Source organism: Mustela putorius, unplaced genomic scaffold, assembly GCF_011764305.1.
Source record: "Mustela putorius furo isolate JIRA1106 unplaced genomic scaffold, ASM1176430v1.1 tig00000242_pilon_pilon_pilon, whole genome shotgun sequence".
NCBI classification, from domain to species: domain Eukaryota; kingdom Metazoa; phylum Chordata; class Mammalia; order Carnivora; family Mustelidae; genus Mustela; species Mustela putorius.
Window position 1 is genome coordinate 18,006,909 of NW_025421325.1, and position 18,840 is coordinate 18,025,748.

The 18,840-nt window shown below is 38.5% G+C and overlaps 1 protein-coding gene across 7 annotated transcripts in view; it reads left to right on the top strand.

Annotated features, from left to right (window-relative positions):
• Positions 1-18,840, top strand: part of MSRA (methionine sulfoxide reductase A) — a 426,874-nt gene that overhangs the window by 43,269 nt on the left and 364,765 nt on the right. The window lies entirely within an intron of this gene.

Sequence of the window (18,840 nt, forward strand, 5' to 3'; positions counted from 1 at the left end):
CTGATTATGGTTCGATTGTGATAGTTCTGCTCTTAAAAATCAGCATTATTTTAGGAGAGGTTAACTGTAAGGCACGTATTTTTGTGGACCACCCTCGTTGTCAGTAAGTATTCCTGTTTCTAAAGAAGAGAGTTTGACTTGTAGCATTAAGTTATGACTTCCTATGATAATATATGTTCTTTTTATTTCATATACTAAAAGGATACAGGGAAATCGTATGTATATTCAAATAAGTACTAATCATTTTGGGTAGTATAAAAGACTGCTCCATGCTTTTGTTTTGAGCATGTAATCATGGATTTGTTAATCCTTTCACACAAATTTTTTTTTTTTTGTTTATAGCTTTATATTACGGCGCGCCTTAAATGATCAATTGTTTAAAATGGTTTTTGTGGTATCATAGTGACATACATCAGCAGTTCTGAGAATGGCATTTAATATTCAAATATGAGTTAAAAATTTGTGAGATCTAATACAGGTGTTTGCATAGTTCAGCTTAAGTGTTCCCTTCAACTTTTTCAGTAATCAACATTTTGATCTTCAGTAAAATGAAATCACTTAGTGTTCACATGGGTTGCCAAAATGACAACCTTTGTTTTATAAGCTTCTTTATACACCACCTCGCTGATACTCCTAAAATGGACGCCAAGACATAAAAGACATGCTGATAGGCACTGGGAAGGAGATGCTTGCATGGCTACAGTCTTCCTGTTGAACTGCTTACAGGATCCTTCACGCCCATGCTAGCAACCAACAATATAGGACACAAAAAGAAAGTTCAGCAAATAAGTTTAAATTAGAGCTACGCTTTCATTCCGACCGTCTTATTACCGATTTATATTTACTTTCATTTACTTTTTAAACATTTAACGTAACCTCTCGTCATTTAGGTTTGCTAAATATGTGACTTCTTTAGTTTATCTGAGACCATTTTTCCTCAAAGTTAAAAGAATAATTTGCTAGCTTATTTCAGAACTTCTTCACAGCGAACTCAGTGAGAATAAACTGATCTTATGCCCAGACTATTTTATGTCCAGTTGTTTTCTGACAGGATAATAAGAAATAAGTGAATTAGAAAACAAAGATGTCAGAACACACCTTAAGGAATATTAAATTTTTCGGTAGTGGTAAAGCTACATTTTATGGTGTTTATTAGACTTAAGATTTGATAATAAATATTAGATGTTATACCTAATAAAGTTTTTTACTAATATATTCTCTCTGGCCTACTTGTTACATATCCTAAAATGAAAAAAGTCCCATATTAAAGCGTTCCTTGTTAACTAGGTGTAAAACAGGCACTCCTTTGTACAATCTTTTTTAAGAGGTATGTTTAAAAATAGTTGATTACATTTTCAAACACAAGCATTTAGGCTTAACATGAGACATTTTTCTTTACTTTTAGACCTTTTATTATACAAACACATTGATGTTTAGGCTGTGAATTATTTCCATATCAGTATTAATATTTCAAATCTTAAGGTGTGTAAATACTAGTAGTATGATTGTAAATGAACTCTGTCTCAGCATATATTCATTATAGTTTGAATTGTAGATTTTGAAGTAGAATTATTAAGACAGATATGGATTAATACTTAACTGCTACTTGATACCTATTATTCAGTCCCATTTAGACGTGATACCTGAATATGCAAGCACATAATTCTATAAACTAGTGGAAACCTCTTAGGGGGCCTTAGCCCAGTATTTTATAATTATTCAGTCATTTGTTCATTCATTGAGAAAATGTTTATTGAGTACCCACTTAAGCATGCTAACATTTTATTGACGAAGTTATTTTGGGTAACAGGGAAGGAAACCACATGCATGGACGGAACAGAGCATAGATTTAAAAGAGAAGCCCAGAAGCCTAGATAGAAAAGAGCAGCACTGTAGTGAGATGTATTTCAATAGATTAAGGTATGTTAACTTCCATTGTACAATATACGTATCAGAGTGTTGTTATAAAACCTCAGGAGATCAGCTGTTGTCCATACGGCTCTGGGAACTTTGTTGGGCCATTCTTCAGGTTGCTGCATCTTACTGGTCAAAAAGCTTCAGTTGTTCAAGTCTTCTGAGGGACGTGTACAGTAAGCAACTCAGATGTCATGAGAAAGAAATCAAATAGGGAGGCTTGGACCACGGCTCACGTGCTAGGTTTTACAGATGCCAAAGTAGGTGTCATTGAACTTTTGAAGATGTGGCTGCAGCATAAAGCAGCGACCTCTTTGTAAGGGATTTTTGTTTTTCTTTGTTTCCTTTTCTGAGAAAGAGAAGAGGAGGGCAATCTCACACCTGTAAGTGAGGGTCACGCTTATGAAATAAGTGTGCTAGGGGGCTGTGTATTCTAAGCACACCAGTTAGTTTACTTTCCGTGTTGCCTAGTGTTTTGTTTTGTTTCCTTAGTTTTGTTCACTACTATAAAGGCTCATAAGGATGATACATCTCTTGACTCTAGGCATGAGTGAGCTTTTAACTTGGTGCGCTAACTTTATTCCATGTAGTTGTTCTTTTCTATGAGAAGGAGGTATAGATTCACATTCTTAAGAGGAAATGAGTCACATGAACTAGGGAGGTGAGCTCGGAGGTTGTGGTGGTGGCCATAGCCTGCGTCAGGGCTGGTGGCAGGTGGAATGAGATAAGAAATGTTTCAGCTACGGGTAGGAACTGATGAAGTAATTCAACAAATATTCCCAGAGGGCCTACTCTGTGCCAGGCCCCATGCTGGATGTAGGGGAGACAAAGATGTAATTTCTCCCCATAAGGAATTCATAGTTGTGGGGAGGGGAAGGATAAGAATAATCAGTAAATGTGTATCTCTTTATAGCTTACCAATGCTTTCACCTGTATCTCATCGATCCTAGCGACAGCACCTAACACTGGCACGTAATGGCCATGCAGTATGGACTCATTGAAGGAATAAACCAAGTTTTGAAGCAGATTTTCTCCTTGAGGCTTATTTGATTAAGAAAACTTTTACTCATTATGGTTGAGGAGCAAAATGCAGTATTTTGCTTTGAATCTGAGTCTGTGTTGCTGGTTATGTGTTTAGAGGGAGTGGCATATAGGGCTGCATTTTCTGTGACTGAGTTGGAACCCCTGAGGTAACCATTGGAGACAATATAAAAGAAGAACTTGACTGGTGCACAGTGGCTCCCAATGCTCATTCCCTTCCTGGCAGCCCTCCGTTGTCTTACATTCTCCCTTTCATTTCCCCAAGGGATCCCAGAGCTGTAGGCCATGGTGGTGTGGCCTAGGCATGGAGCAGGCCAACGGACTGTCTAACAAGTTGGAAATCTTCCTTATGTGCTCCTTGTGGGAAGAAGCCTGAGGGGATTATGGTGAAGGAAACTTGTGGAGAGTTGAGGGCACTGCTCAATAGCTGGCTTCAGTCCTGCCAATAACTTTACTAAGAGAGTGAGAGTAGATGTGAGATCTTGAGGTTAGATTAGAGTATCGAAAACAATCAGCATTGAGAGTGTGATACAACATCATGAAGAGTTGCTGAGGCCAGTTCATGGTGAACAGCATCTATTTAGGTCTCTCTCCAGGGGCAGAGTCAAGACCACTGTGTATAATTATGAAATTCAGGCCCAACTTTCCTGCGTAAGCCCTGTGCCTTGATCTGCTGGAGGAAGGTACAAAGTCACCCAGGTACAAGTGGTGGCCCTGGAGAGAGTGAACATGGGGGTGAATCCAGGCTTGGAATTAAAATAGCAGGAACTGAGGAAGGTCAGAGGATGTGGGCAAAGGAGGGCAGCATTGCAATATTTGCCTGTGGGATCCAGGTCGGATAGGAGATATGATCGGTGGGGTTCCAGAGAACATGGTGGAATAAGGAGAAGTGGGTATATAGAAATTTTAGTGAAGGGAAAGAAAAGGTTCAGAGAATACTAAAGTTAGGAATGTATTCTCAAACCCAGTAGGTCATGAATAACAGCACCAACTATAACATGTGACTTGATTTTGTCACTGGTTGTGCCAAGATTATTTTATTTCCCTAGAAGTAATTGTGGAAAAGGAAAGAAGTTACCTGTTTGTGTTCTGTATTCCAGCATGTTTTAAGAATTCAATTTTCTCTTTTGTTTTATAGCTAAGAATCTCTTGTTCCAATATAATTAGGATCATCTAATGATCTTGCAGTTTTGTAGAAAATATTTTAAAGTTCGGGTTTTGAAGAACTAGTCCCTCTGTAGCAATGCCATCCTTTTTCATTCCATAGATCAGTGCCATTCATATCTTCTTCTCTGCTGGCCACCGTGAGTTATTTTCCCTTGCTTGAAAAGATGGAATTGTTCCCAGAGACTCCAGAGTGCTTTATCCTAGTCCTTCCACCATCAGGGGTTAGAGACAATGGGCTTCAGAGTCTTACCAACGGCAGTTTGATTTAGACTACATTTTTTACTTTTTGAACATTGGTCTAGTTATGCAAACCCAGTTTCTTCATGTGTAAAACAGATCATGCTATCTTCCTCAAAGTCAGTTGAGAAGAGACATAAGGAAATATCTGCAAAGCTCTTAGTGTACTCCCTGATACATAGCAAGTGCTGAACAAATAGTAGATACTATTCTTTTTTGTTGTTTTTGGTTAAAATTTTAAAAAATTGTAGTAAAAATACATAACATAAACTTTACCATCTTAACCATTTTTAAGTTCAGAGTTCAATGGCAGTAAGCACATTCACATTGTGTAGTCATCACCACCATCCATTCACAGAACTCTTCTTGTAAAACTGAAACTCTGTACCCATTGAACAACAGCTTCCCATTTTCCCTTTCCTCTAGTCCCTGGCAGCCACTATTCTGCTTCCTGTCTCTTTGAATTTGACTGTTCTAAGCACCTCATGTAAGTGGAACCATATTGTGTTTGTCCTTTAGTGACTGGGTGTTTTACTTAGCACCACATTCTCAAGGTTCAGTCAGTTGTAGCATGTGTCAAATTTCCTTCCTTTTTAAGGCTGAATGATATTTCATTGTGCATATAGACTTTTTTTTTTTTAAACCCCTTCTTCTATTGATGGACCCTTGGTTGTTTCCACCTTTTGGCTGTGTAAATAATGCTGCTTTGAGCATGGGTGTACAAATAATCTGTATGAGTCTTTGCTTTCAGTTCTTTTGGGTATAGGCCCCAAAATGGGATTGCTGAATCAATAGGCAGTATTAGCACTTGTACCAGGTTATATTTTTGAAAAACTTGTAAGCTGGAGTGATGTAAATTGACTTTGACTTTTCAGCATAGATAATGGTAAAGTAGGAGGTTATAGACTATGAGCTCATGATGTCTAGCTTTTTGTTTTTTTTTGAAATAACCCAAATGCCACATTTATCATCTCTAAATTATTTTCTAGTGGAGTTTCGCATGGTATGTTAACCAAGGCGCTACTCTAATCACTGACATAAAATAATACTTATATAGTATCATGGAATGTGATTATCATATTTAATTTTAACACAAAGTAGTTTCTTAGCCTTCTTACCATTTCTGTTTGCCATTCTTTTAGGGTCAGTCTACTGGTAATAAGTCTTTAAGTTTTCCTTCGGCTGAGAATGTCTTGATTTCCCTTTTTCCCGAAGGATATTTTTGCTGGATATAGAATTCTAGGCTGACAGTTCCCTTTTTTTTCAGCACTTGAAAAATGTTGTACCACTTTCTTCTGCCTCTGTAGTTTCTGGTGAGAAATCTGATGTTATTTCAATTGTTTTTCACTTCTAGGTAAGATGATATTTCTTTCTCACTACTTTCAAAAATTTTCTCTTTGTCTTTAGTTTTCAAAGAGTTCAATTGTGATGTAGCTTGCCATGGATTTCTTTGGATTTATCCTGGGTTCACTCAGCTTCTTAAATATGTAGACTTATGTATTTTGCCATTAAAAAAAAAGTTTATTTATTTTTAAGTAATCTCTGGACCCAATGTGGGGCTTATACTTACCACTCTGAGATCAAGAGTTGTGTGCTGTTATGACTGAGCCAGCCAGGTGTCCCTGTCTTTTGCCATATTTGCAAATTTTCAGCCACATTTGAGTAATTTTTTAAGGTTTGCACTCTTTCTCTTTTCCTTCTAGGTCTCGTGATGATATGATGATAGATCTTTTGTTATAGTCTTCCAGGTGCTTGACACTGATCATTTTTTTTTTTATTCTATTTTTTTCTTTGTTGTTTAGATTGGGTAATTCCTGTTGTTCCTATTGTCAGGGTCACTGATTCTTTTCTCTGTTATCTTCATTCTGCTATTGAGCCCACCTAGTGAGTTTTAATTTCGGTTAATGTATTTCATCTGTTCTTTCTTTGCTGAGACTTTCTATATTTTCATTTGTTTCATGTCTGTTCATAATTGCTTATTGAAAAGTTTTTTCTGACGGCTGCTTTAAAAATCCTTCTCAGGTAATTCCAATATCTGTGTCATCTTGGTACTGGGATCAGCTGATAGTCTTTTCTTATTCAAGTTGAAGTTTTCCTTGTCCTTGGAAGGATAAGGAATTTTGATTATATCCTGGATATTTTGGGTATTATGAGACTCTCGATCTTATTTCAATCGTGTGTGTGTGTGTGTGTGTGTGTGTGTGTTTTAAGGATTTATTTATTTATGTGAGAGAGCAAGCAGGGGTGTGCATGTACATGTGAGATGTCAGTGTGGGGGGGAGGGGCAGAGGGAGAGGGAGAGAAAGTCTCAAGCAGAGTGTGGAGCCCAACACAGGGCTTGATCCTATGACCCTGAGATCATGACTGGAGCCAAAATGAAGAATCAGGTGCTTAACTCACTGTGCCACCCAGGTGCCCCTAAATCTTCCATTTTAATAGACTCCACTGACACCATGTTTGTAGGGTAAAAGTGAGCATTTCATTATTGCAAGGTGGGGATGGAAGTCCAGGTTCCTCATTGGCCTTTATTTACAGCTTGTGGGGGGAGGGGTGCCTTGTTACTGCCTTTTAAAATTCATGTTCCCCATTGGTGATACTCTTATTTAGATTGCTAGTTTTGTGGTGAAATAGCCTGAATAGTCTCTGAGCTGTTACCCTTAAATTTAGCTTCTATTGTTGGTGCTAATTTGTGTTTAATAAGTTATTTCATGATGTTTAAGTTCTCACTAGCCCTCTCTAATCATCTGCTTCCCTGAGATTAGTATCTGTTTACTGTTAACACATTGAATAAAAGATTGAAGTGAAGAAACAAGATTATATTTTTTACTTTATTAACTTTGAATTTTATTTTTTAAATAAGAGAAAAACCTACCTGGGCAAGGTTTCCATTTTTCCCATTAATAATATGCTGGCTTTTATCAAGACTCTTATAATTTATTTTTAGAAGAGGTCAGTATATTAGAAATCATCAGAAGAAATGGATTTGACAGAAGGATTGAAGTAATGCAGTGATAAGTGTTTCATTTCATTTGCTAACTCACCTGTGGTTTCAGGTTGACAACATAGACCTTAAAGATGATGCGTATGGCTTTAGAATACCATTTTTGAGATGCCTAGTGGTCATCTGTGGTATAGTAATGACAGTACCAGATCCCAGTACTGAATCACTTACGAAAGGGGTGATCTTGGGAAAAATGCTGAAGCTCTAAAAGTTGACTTTTCCTCTCAGAAGAATGGGTGTTATAATGCCTGAATTGAAGGTTGTAAAGAATATTCAACGAGGTAATACCTGAAAGCAATTTAACTGATATTACAAATGGGAGAGATAATTATCTAGTCTAGCTACTTCAAGCATATGACTATGGTGGGTTAAGGATAATGCACCTGATTCTGTATGATTTCCAGGGCTCTGTGCCAAGAGATTATGAGTTATATACATGTGTCTTTAAAACACTTAAAAACTCTTAATTATGAAAACTTTAAAGTACCTAGCAAAGTACTGAATAAGACAGAGTGAATACCCATGTACTCATTATCCAGAACTAACAAATGCTATATTTATTTGCTCCAGATATTTTTTTAAAGAAAATAAAACATTCAGAATATAACTAAAGCCCTATCCTTCCATCCCTGAAATTGGTGTAGAACATTTCTATATACATTTTTGTAATATTACAACATGTATAGCTAACCATACACATTGTTACTGTTGTTTTGGATAATTTAAAACACATATAAAATGATTTTATACCGTGGCTGTCTTTTTGCAGATGAGATTAGATATTTCTGAGATTGATCTGTGTTGCTACTATAGGTCTGATGTCACAGAGCTTTTCATTTTGGTTTATCCATTCTTCTGTTGTAGACATTTCATTTTTGCCTTGTGCTAACTGTGCTATCATGGACACCTTGCACGTGTCTTCCGTACATTTTTGCGATATTTAGGGGAATTACCTAGAAATGGAATTGAGTTGCCAAATATGTTAACTTTACTTAATAATGCCAGATTATTCTTCAAAGCATTTGTACCACTTAACATTATGGCACTGTCCTATCTCTGTTATCTCCTATGTCTTTGCTAGTACTTGCTGGTATCAGACTTTGACATTTTGTCAATCTGGTGTGCAAGAAATATTTTGTTATTTAAATTTGTGTACCTGATTACTTAGGTTGTGCATCCTTTTATATTGACAATTTAGATTACTTTTTCTGTACATTCTCTATTCCTATCCTTTGCACATTTTTCTTTTCAGTTGTCTTATTTTTATTAGTTAGCAGTATGTTTATATGCCAGCCCTTTATTATACAGGGTAAAATATCTGCCTAACCTTTGATTAGTTTATTTTCCTTACAGCAACTTTTGAAATCAGCTATGTTATGTGTTTGAAAAATTAGAATACTTTGATTTTTTTATTCTCAAAGGTGGTTTTAGTAATAATACTTACAATAATCCATGCTTTTGGATGTGGCGGAGAGGGCTAATGAGGCTAATATTTCTTTGAATGAACTAGAATTTTATCCCCTTAATTAATATCTAGAGGATAAAGTTGCTTAATTTTCACATAGACTTTTGGTCAGTTGGAATCAATGGACAGATTCCGAGCTTCTGAGCACCAGTTATTGAATAAATGACTATTGTGACGTTCTGTTATTTGCAGAACCTCCTATAGCACACCGGTAACTTGGGCACATTCCCATTGCATCAGCAGCGTTAGCAAATTGGAGTTCTTGGGCCCGCAGAAAGAATGTTCTGTTGATCTTATTACAGTGATTTCTATACAGTGAATAAACGCGCTGCAGTAAGCGCTTTCTCCTTTCCCTAACCCGTCCTCTTGCTAACAAAATAACTTAATTGAGAAATTCAAACTGTTGGGGCAAGTGGAATTGAGTTGTGGCTGAGGCTCTTTGAGTATCTTTTGTGGTGCAACCAAGTAGCACTTATTCAGCAACTTTCCTTGCTGTCCCGCCTCAAAAAAAATCCCACCTAATCTCCCAAATCACTTTGCAAAACAAAAGGACACACAGAAGATTGAGAAACCAGGAGGATTGGGGGCCATGCTGGGTGTTGTATACTGAGCCCTCCCTCTCCTTTCCCTGCTGGTTACTCTTTAGATGTAACGGCTTTGATAATTATATATAATTATATATCTGTTTTAAAATTGGATGTGAAAGAATGCTGTCTTCACTTTACTGACAGGCGTTGGGTTATGCTTAAGCCATTTGGCACCACTGCCTGTGGGAGGGTAGTTTGCCGTGAGCAAGTGTAGGTGGGCAGAGTTCTAGGTAGAGATGAAGAACTGGTGGAAGACTGGACTTGCAAATCCAAATCTTGAGGAAAAGCTCCTGGTCTGGAGTTTGCAGATTTGCCTTTCTTAAGGGCAGTGGCCGTGTACTTGGCTCAGTGCGTGTTTGCCTTAGGATGCTTGCTATTTTGTGCAGTGAATGAGCCTCCCGACCACACGGAAACTAGCTGAATGTTCTGTTCCTGGCGGAACGTGGGTCATACTTCCTTCTCCCACTTACTGAAATCTTTCCTGGAATCAGCAGTTGGCATCAAATACCATCTTTGTACTACTCCTTAATGATTTAAAAATTTTATGGAAATCTTCAATAAAGAATGTGTGAAAAGAGTAACTGTCCTCTATTTAATTACAAATTCTGTTTTTCCTATTTACCCACATTACCACAGCCCTTTGAGGAACACACACACACACACACACACAGTCCATATCTCAGGTGAGAAATTGAGGCTCAGAGAGGTGAAGTGCTGGCTTAGTGACACTGCAGCTCACATCAAGTCTTCTGCCTCCTAGTGCCTTGTTCATTCCATTTTTTGGCATTTGTTCACTCCATGATGGGGTCACTAGAAGAGCAGCTTCCTGCTATTACACGTGCCCTTCCCATGTTTACTTGGGACGACCTACTTAGGTAAATCCTCTACCATTCATTCATTCATTCATTCAGGTGGTCAGTCCATCATTCATTTAATATCTGAGTGTCTGTTAGAGCTCAGTGATGATGATACAGTACTGGACGCAACCTACATACTGCCTTCATGGAGCTTATCATACAGAGGTGAAGAGAGACTGCAGCTAAATTCAATCAAGTGTAATGACAGCTCTGACAGGAGAAGAAGAGGGTCCTCCTTGAAAAGCCCTTCTTTTTTTCTTCAACATAAAGGGAGATTAGAAAAAAAAAAAGATTTTATTTATTTATTTGGCAGAGAGAGACACAGCCAGGGAGGGAACACAGCAGAGGGAGTGGGAGAGGGAGAAGCAGGCTTCCCGTTGAGCAGGGAGCCCCATGCAAGGCTCCATCCCAGGACCGTGGGATCATGACCTGGGTGAAAGGCAGACGCTTAACAACTCAGCCACCCAGGCACCTCAACATAAAGGGAGATTTAAAATTCAAATATTTTAAAGAACATGGACCTCTTGGAATGTGAAACTCTTTTGAAGTTTTTTACTATGAGACTGACTAGAGAGCCATAAAATAAACAAAGACTCCTGATTTTAGAATGCTGGAGATAATTTAGTTTGCTGCTTTGTAGCCAAACCAATGGGAATCTGCTTTTCTTTTTAGCCTTCTGAGGAGGAAAACTAGAATTTCTGTGCAGCAGTGCTCCATGCTAAACAGCACCTAGCAAAGAGGGGCATAATAAATTATTCTGTGGGTCTCTGACTCAGAACATTCTCCACACTTAATCTTCCACCTGGATTCCTTTTAATGCTTTGGAATAACAGATCAGTGGAGATGAGCTTTGTTTGGCTATTTCTGGATGTAAGTGTTAGGGGAAAAAAAGAAAAAGGAAAAGAAAACCACAAAAACCCAATGTGCAGTTTAAATAAAGAAAAATGAGTTTTACTTCCAAGAGAGCTTTTGCCATTTTATTAATGCTTATTCTCCTTCGGAGAGCTCATTATTGAACAGAGTGTGACTGTAGTTTACCGTGGTGAATGTGTCTTGTCTGGGCCAGGGGATGAATTAGAGCACTGATAAAGGCCAGAGGAGCGGGCGGAACTGTACCTAAATTACCCCGAGATAGTTGCCAAGCTATTCGACTTTTTTTTAAAGACCTCCAGAGAGCATCCTTAATCGCCTCTGGTTTCCCTTTCCAGTGTTTAATACCTTGGCTGTCAGGAAATTCTTCCTCATATTTAACCCAATTTTCCCTTGCCACAGTTCGATCCCATTTCTCTCGTTGTCCTTGGTGGAGACAGAATAGCGGGTCATTATCTTGTTGGTAATATCCTTAACATCCTTGAAGGGCATCAGGAAGTTTCTCCTAAGCGTATGTGGTCTCCAGTGAAATGAAACCTATTCCTTTTCACTCTTCCCCACTCCTCTTCTCATGGGTCCTCTTTTAAAATATAATCGTTGACATTCTGCACTTAAGTATCTGCTCTGAATACTCACATCAGTCCTTTCTTGAGGCATCCATTTGATCCTGTTTTTACTCAAAGAGGAAGATCGTCTTGTCACTGGCCTTGCTATTGGTTCATTCAGCTTGACTGCCCTTTGCTCCCCTCGCTCTAGGTGTGAGGCGCCCGTCTAGAGGCTGAAGGGGATGTGACAAGGAGTTCCTGTCTCTGACTCCCACGTACAAGGAGGGACCCTAATGCTTCTCACCACTCATGGTCTCTCCATAGACTGATTTCATGGATTGGGCTTGCTGCTTTCTCTTGTCCATGAACACATTTGATTCCAGTTGACATTTTAGTATATTGGAATTTCCATCAACCTTATATCCTCAGAAAGATATGGCGTGTCAGTAAAGTTGACAATATCATGCTATCAATATGCCCCTCCCTCTTGGTTTAATTTTATGGGTGCCACAAGGGAAATTGGAACATTCAAACTTTGTATACAGAACTGATGGGTGAACATGTCTGTTGTCCATTGGGCTTCTATACCTCCTCACAAGGGGGTGTGCCATCCAAATAATGCCAGATTATTTGATCTCCCCAGCACACAGAAATGCGTGACATGCTTTAAGCGAACTTAGTGATTACTGGTTGGTTGTCAAATGAGTTATTGGGAAATTTGCTTTATTTTGTTGTTGTTGGTTTCTGTCTCCTTATTCCTTTCACCTAAACACAAAAGCAGCTCAGAGCTTTTGCCTGGCTGCCAATGTGGGCAGCCCTCCCACCTCGGCTGCCAGGCTTTTAGCAGATGAAATAAAAATCTATTTATAACTGGTCTCTGATGGATTTCCTCCCTACCTGTGGTAGTGCTCCATCAGCAGGTGTACTGAACAGATGGAGAAGGGTTTTTAATTTTTTCAGTTCAATTAGATCAACTCTCCAGGTTCAGACCAGCACATTCCCTTTCTTTCTTAGTTTCTTCCTCTTGGCATTAAAATTGTTGAGCATAGCAAAACACAAATTAAGACCAGGAAATACAATGCATATAGTGCCTGCCTTTAAAATAAGTACTCTGGCAAAGGAACCACATTTGACATCAGACAGTATATCAGTTTTAATCCTTCTCTCCCTAGCACTTAATTTTAATTTTAATAGAATTAATATTCAGAGTACTAAAATGCCGAAGTGTATGCATGCTTTCCTTTTCCTTGTCATGTGCTTTCAGCATTTGAATTTACACATTTTGAAAATATACCATGCTGTTTTTCAAGAGCAGTTTGTCTCTGATAGTAGTTCAGTATATATTGTGAAGAACCAAAATGAGGAAGTCATTACTTTCGTGAAGTTCGCTTGCCATCTTTTCCCACCGATGGTTGAATTGTCCAGGGTAGTGATGAAACGGTAGCATGCAGTCCAAAACCAGTCTGAATGTGACCTTACTTAGCTCTGGATTTTACCATCACTAGCCAGTGAAAGATAGGTTACCATAATTTCTGACTTCAACATATTTATGGGTATGTTCTACTTGACACCTTTGCCCTCAGTAGGTTCTATCATCTCTTATTCCCAAGAACCTAGATTTCACTTAATCCCTGGCTCTCGGATTGTGGCCAAGGCTGGCTGCCTCATTGAGTGATTCACGCATTCAGTAGACATGTACTAAGCTCCTGTCCAGTTTTATTACCTTGCTGTCACCCAGGCCCACAATTTAGGCCCTCCTTGGTTCTCTCTCGCACCATCAAAATTGTTTAGTTAATATCTCTTTGAAGCTGGGTTTGAAACAAGCAAGATTTGGCCTATTTCAGTATTTTTTTTTTTAAATTCAGATTTGAATAGAAGCCAGCTTCCACCACCATCCATTTTATTTTGCTCAACTCTTAATCATTCTTGGGTGATTTTTTGTTTTCATAGATGTAGATTGTCCAGATTTGTGGCTTGCTCTCTAGCCTCTTTTCCCATCTTCTTGCCCACTGGGATTCATATCAGAGATGTCTGCAGCCAAGAGAGATTCAAATAAGTCACTGCTGGCTAGAAATAGGGGGAAGAGTTTAGGTGGGAGAAATAGCATAAATGAGAACCACCACTGCCCACTCATCTCATTGTCTGATGAATGCATTTAAGATTCTCTTTAGTTGTTTGCTGTACTTTTTAAAATGGGCTCTCATATTTGGACAATAACTTAAATATTATCCAGCAAAATCACCTCCTCTGATCCTTCTGTCTCCTTTGCTGAATCTGTGTCAAGTGACTGTCTTGGTCTTCACAATAGAGATCTCGCTTTCTCCAAGGCTGGCTGACCTGTGCTATCTTTGGTAGGTTATTCTATAGAGCTGTGATGCTGTGATCTTTCTTCTTATTACTTTCATGTGCTAATCCTCCTTGTACCTTTTGAGGTCATACAGAACAAAATCTAATTCTGATATGTGGCAGCCTTTCACGTGTTTGAAAAATACCCCTTCTGTATTCAACCATTTATATATGACATGATTTAGGTGCCTGGCTTTCCTCTAACCCACTCCAATTTAGCTACTTCTGTACTACAGAAGGGCATGCAAAATACAGAGCAACATTTTCTCAAGGCACAGTTGGACAAGTGCCCGGAAGAGCCAGATTATCACTGTCCTAGTTAGAGGTCTAGCGGTCAAGCAAGTCTGAAAATTTCTTACTTGCTTTATTTGTCTACATAGAGCCTCTTAGTTCCCCAGTAAGATGACAGAGTTTCTGTTGTTACCAGGGACAGGGGGACTATTTCTGGGCTGTGATGGATTCACTTTGATCATCTGGACCTAGCTTCTGTCATGCCTTGGTACCTACTACATGGCTGTGTGTTCGTGGTTCATGAATGTATGGTGAATGATGTCAGATAGGTGCTGAAGGACAAATTTGGGGCCATCTGGAATGCTTATGTGGCCTGTGAACATAAATCATTCCACCTCCCCCTGGCTTCTTCCCTCATTGTAATCCTACACCGCTGTATAGTTTTTTCTCACAGGGCCACTTAATCTTGTCTCCTTTTAAATACTTTGTAAAAGTGAAAACAGTGGGATGCTAGGTCCTCAAAATACATAAAATAGATTCCCAAGTTAAGCCTACTTATGACTGATCCATCCCTTCTCCTGTAGCAAGCAGAATCATCATAGGGAGGGACTGTCAGGTTTCTTGGTAAATTTTTTTTTTTTTTGCATAGCTTTAACATATCATGTGTTACTTACAAGGGGAAGGGTATATGACTGGGGATGTGGAAGTATCTTAATGTGGGAATGTTTAGTCTCTCCAGAAGTACCTGACACAAGGTAGGTACTCAATATATGTTTGTTGAATGAAGGAATGAGACAGAAGCTTTTCCTTCATGTGGTTGGCCACCATTGTTTCAAAAGCTATTATGCCACAAGAGTGACAGACTTTCCTCTAGCCTCCTAATGGGTCCTCACCTAACTGCCACGTTTGGTGGCTCTAGAATGAAGGTCTCTCAAATCTCTGTTATTTTACTTTATTATTATTTTTTATTTTAAGTAGGTTCTATGCCCAATGTGGGGCTCGAACTTATGACCTCAAGATTAACAGTCGCATGCTCTACTCATGAGCGAGCCAGGCACCCCCAAAACCTACTAAATATGTCAAATCCCCAAGCTGTCTTAGATTAATACTATCTCTCAATTAGTTGCCTCATGTAGATTCAGCCTTACTGAATTTCCTTTAAATAGTACTCATTTAACAGATATGTTTGAAGTATTTTCCATATGCTAGGTGCTATGCTGAGAACTGGGGATACAGTGGAGAGCAAAAAATTCAGATCTCTTTCTTCAGCACAGTGGGGGGACAGACCAAGTTATGTTACCTAGGTAGGTTGTGTGTGTGTGTGTGTGTGTGTGTGTGTGTGTGTATTGTATATCACCACAGATTGTAAAGCACAAGTGCAAGCAGGTATGAGAATATAGTTTTTTTTTTTTTTTTTTTTTTTTTTTTTTTTTTTTTTTTTTTTTTTCTTTTTCTTTTCCTCTCTTCTTTTTTTTTTTTTTTTTTATTATTTTAATTTTTTATTTTTTATAAACATATATTTTTATCCCCAGGGATACAGGTCTGTGAATCACCAGGTTTACACACTTCACAGCACTCACCAAATCACATACCCTCCCCAATGTCCAGAATATAGTTTTGAGCTACTACTATGTGCCAGGCATTTTGCATTTGCTGTACTAGGATTAGATAGAGCAAGGATGTTAAAAAGGAAGAGAAATTAAATAGGTACAGTCTGTCATCAGGAAACAGAATCTGGCTGCAGAGAAATAAAAACATTTATGGCCCATTATGAGAAGTACCATGAGAAGTATTATGAGCAAAGGTTTACCAAGTCACAGAGGAAGGCATGATCAATTCTGTGCTACAATGAATTTGACATTTGAGTTGGTTCTTAAATGATGAGTAGAACTGTATCAAGTGTAGGGACCAGAAGGAGACAGTCCAGGCAGGGAAAAACATAAGTGAAGATAGGAAGACAAAACTCATGGGATAGCTGAGGTCTGGCAAATAGGTCCATGTGCCTAGAGCACTGAGGGTGTGGTAGGCTCCTAAAAGGTAAAGTGGGAAGGAAGTGGTGCGGTTTGTTGAAGACCTTGCTGTGGAAAGTTAGGATTCTTGCCATAGAGACAAACCTCAGATGCAGAGGACTTCACAAGGAGAATGCTATGTCAAACTTTACTTGAAAATATATGTTTAAATGGATGATTTTCTAAGAAAATAGAAATTTCTGGAAAATAGAAATTATCAAAATTGCCTTTAAAGTAGAAGGTAGAAGAGTATAAGTATTTCAAGAATAATGAAAGGCATGGAGAAGAGAAAGCTAAGAAATTAGGATCTAAAATGCCAATGGGATTATGTAGTTTTAAAAGCAAAGTATATAGCTAGAATGCCTAGATTATGTAACATCTTGCAGACATAGAGGAAGAAGAAAAATGTGGTCATTCATGTTATTAGACTGGAATAACCTGTTAAGGACAGTCAGGATAAAAGCCAAATCTAAGATGTTAGCTGTTTTAAAAAGAGAACTTCTTTTTATTTCTCAGTGGAGCCAGCACTGTGCTTTGTGTACTATGTCCTCTGAACACACTGCCTCATTTAAGCCTCGCACACACCCCCCCCCCCCTCAGTGAGTGCATATTCTGTGATTAACAGTGGGGAGACTGAGACTTTAGTGAGGACTGGCTGGGCTTACTTTATCTGGGCATATAACCTCTTATTCTTAATGTTGGGCTTTTGTGGTCAGTCCTTTTTCTTGGTCAGATCTGCCAGAAATTTATCTACTTTATTATTCTTTTCAAAGACTCAGTTCTTAGGTTCATTGACTTACCCAAGTAGATTTCTTTTTCTTTATTTGCATTTTGTGTGTTCTCTAATTCATTAGTCAGTTCTGACACCCAAGTTCCAGGTTTAATCAACATTCTAAAACCACCTCCTTATTTTAAAAGAATAATTTGCCATAGTCAGGTAATGTTTACTCCAGAAACACAAGGATAGTACAGTATTAGGAAAGCTAGGATTGTAATGAGTCCTATCAATTTGTTAGAGGGGAAAACTGTATGGTCATCCTGAGAGTGACTCAAAACAGTTTGATTTAATCCAATGTCTCCTTTTTCTTAAATATAAACAAAAAGCTCTTTGTCAATGGGAAATGGAAAATGACTTTCCTCACACGATAGAGTATCTGCAAAAACCATTAGCAATATCACTTAACTTGCTGGTGGAAAAAAAAAATTTCATATTGAAGTCATGACCAGATAAAATGCCAGGTATTTTCATAGTTATTCAGCCTTGTTTTAGAAATTTCAGCCAATGCCATAAACAATATAAATAAATGCAAATATTGGAAAAGAAACAAAAATGTCATTTTTGGTTATAACTCCTGGAAAGTTCATGTAAAGGTACTTATTGCATGTCTATCATATATGCTAAGCTTCCTGTCTTGCAAAACTTGCAGTGTGTTGGGGAAGACATTCAATTAAATGCAATTCCAATTGCATTGAATAAGTTAAATGCAATTAATTACTAAATTATTAAATAAATAACATTACATTAAATTATTCAATAATTAATTAAATTCTAATTAAATGCAATTCTAATATAGTGTTATAAATTCCATAATGGAGAAAACGCAGAACGATATGGAAACTATCATATAGTTGGGGCTATCCTAAGTTTTTGGAAGTTTGGGGAAGTTTTTCTATTCTTCAGACTTGCCAAGTTCATTACTGCCTTCCAGGGATACAATTCCTTTTTTCTGGAAGCCTTGAACTTTAATGGTTGGCTCCTTTGAATCACTCAGGTCTCAGTTTGGGTGTCTCCTTTTCAGAGAGGTCATTCCTGACCACCCCATTTAAAGCAGACCTTCACCCCCACTAGTCACTTTTTCTCATCACTGTTTTATTTTATTCACAGCAAGGTGACTCTCTGTAGTCGTCTCATCTGTTTGTTACTTGTTTATTGCCTCTGTATTCCCATCACTTAGAACATAGGAATGGCATAAGAGTGGAGGAATCTTGTTCTTGCTTGCTGTTGTATCCTCAGAGTGGAGAACTGTGTCTTCACCTAGTAGGTGCTCACTAAGTGTTTGTTGGGTGAATGTGTTGGAAGACAGGAGGTAGAGACGCAGATGACAATTGGCAGAGAGGTCAGGACCTGGGCTGCGTTGGACTTGGGGGGTGCTGTGGCCTGAATGTGTGTGTCCCCCTAAAATTCCTTTGTGGAAGCCAAATCCCCAATGTGAAGGTATGGAGGAAGGGGCCTATGGGAGGTAATTAGGTCATGGGGGTCGAACCCTTATGAATGGGATTAGTGCCCTTATCAAAAGAGACACCAGAGAGCTTGCTTTCTCTTTCTCTGCTCTCCGCCATGTGAGGAGGATACAACAGAGAGATAGCTGTCCGAAAACTAGGGTAGACTTAACAGACACCAGCAGCCAGCACCTCAATCTTGGGCTCTTCAGCCTCCAGAACTGTGAGAAATGAATGTTTGTGGTTTAAGCCACCAAGTCTGTGGTTTATTAGTTACAACATCCTGAGCTGACTAATAATGCAGAAGGTATGGCATTGATGAGGACAATTTTTTTAAGAGCTCTATTGAG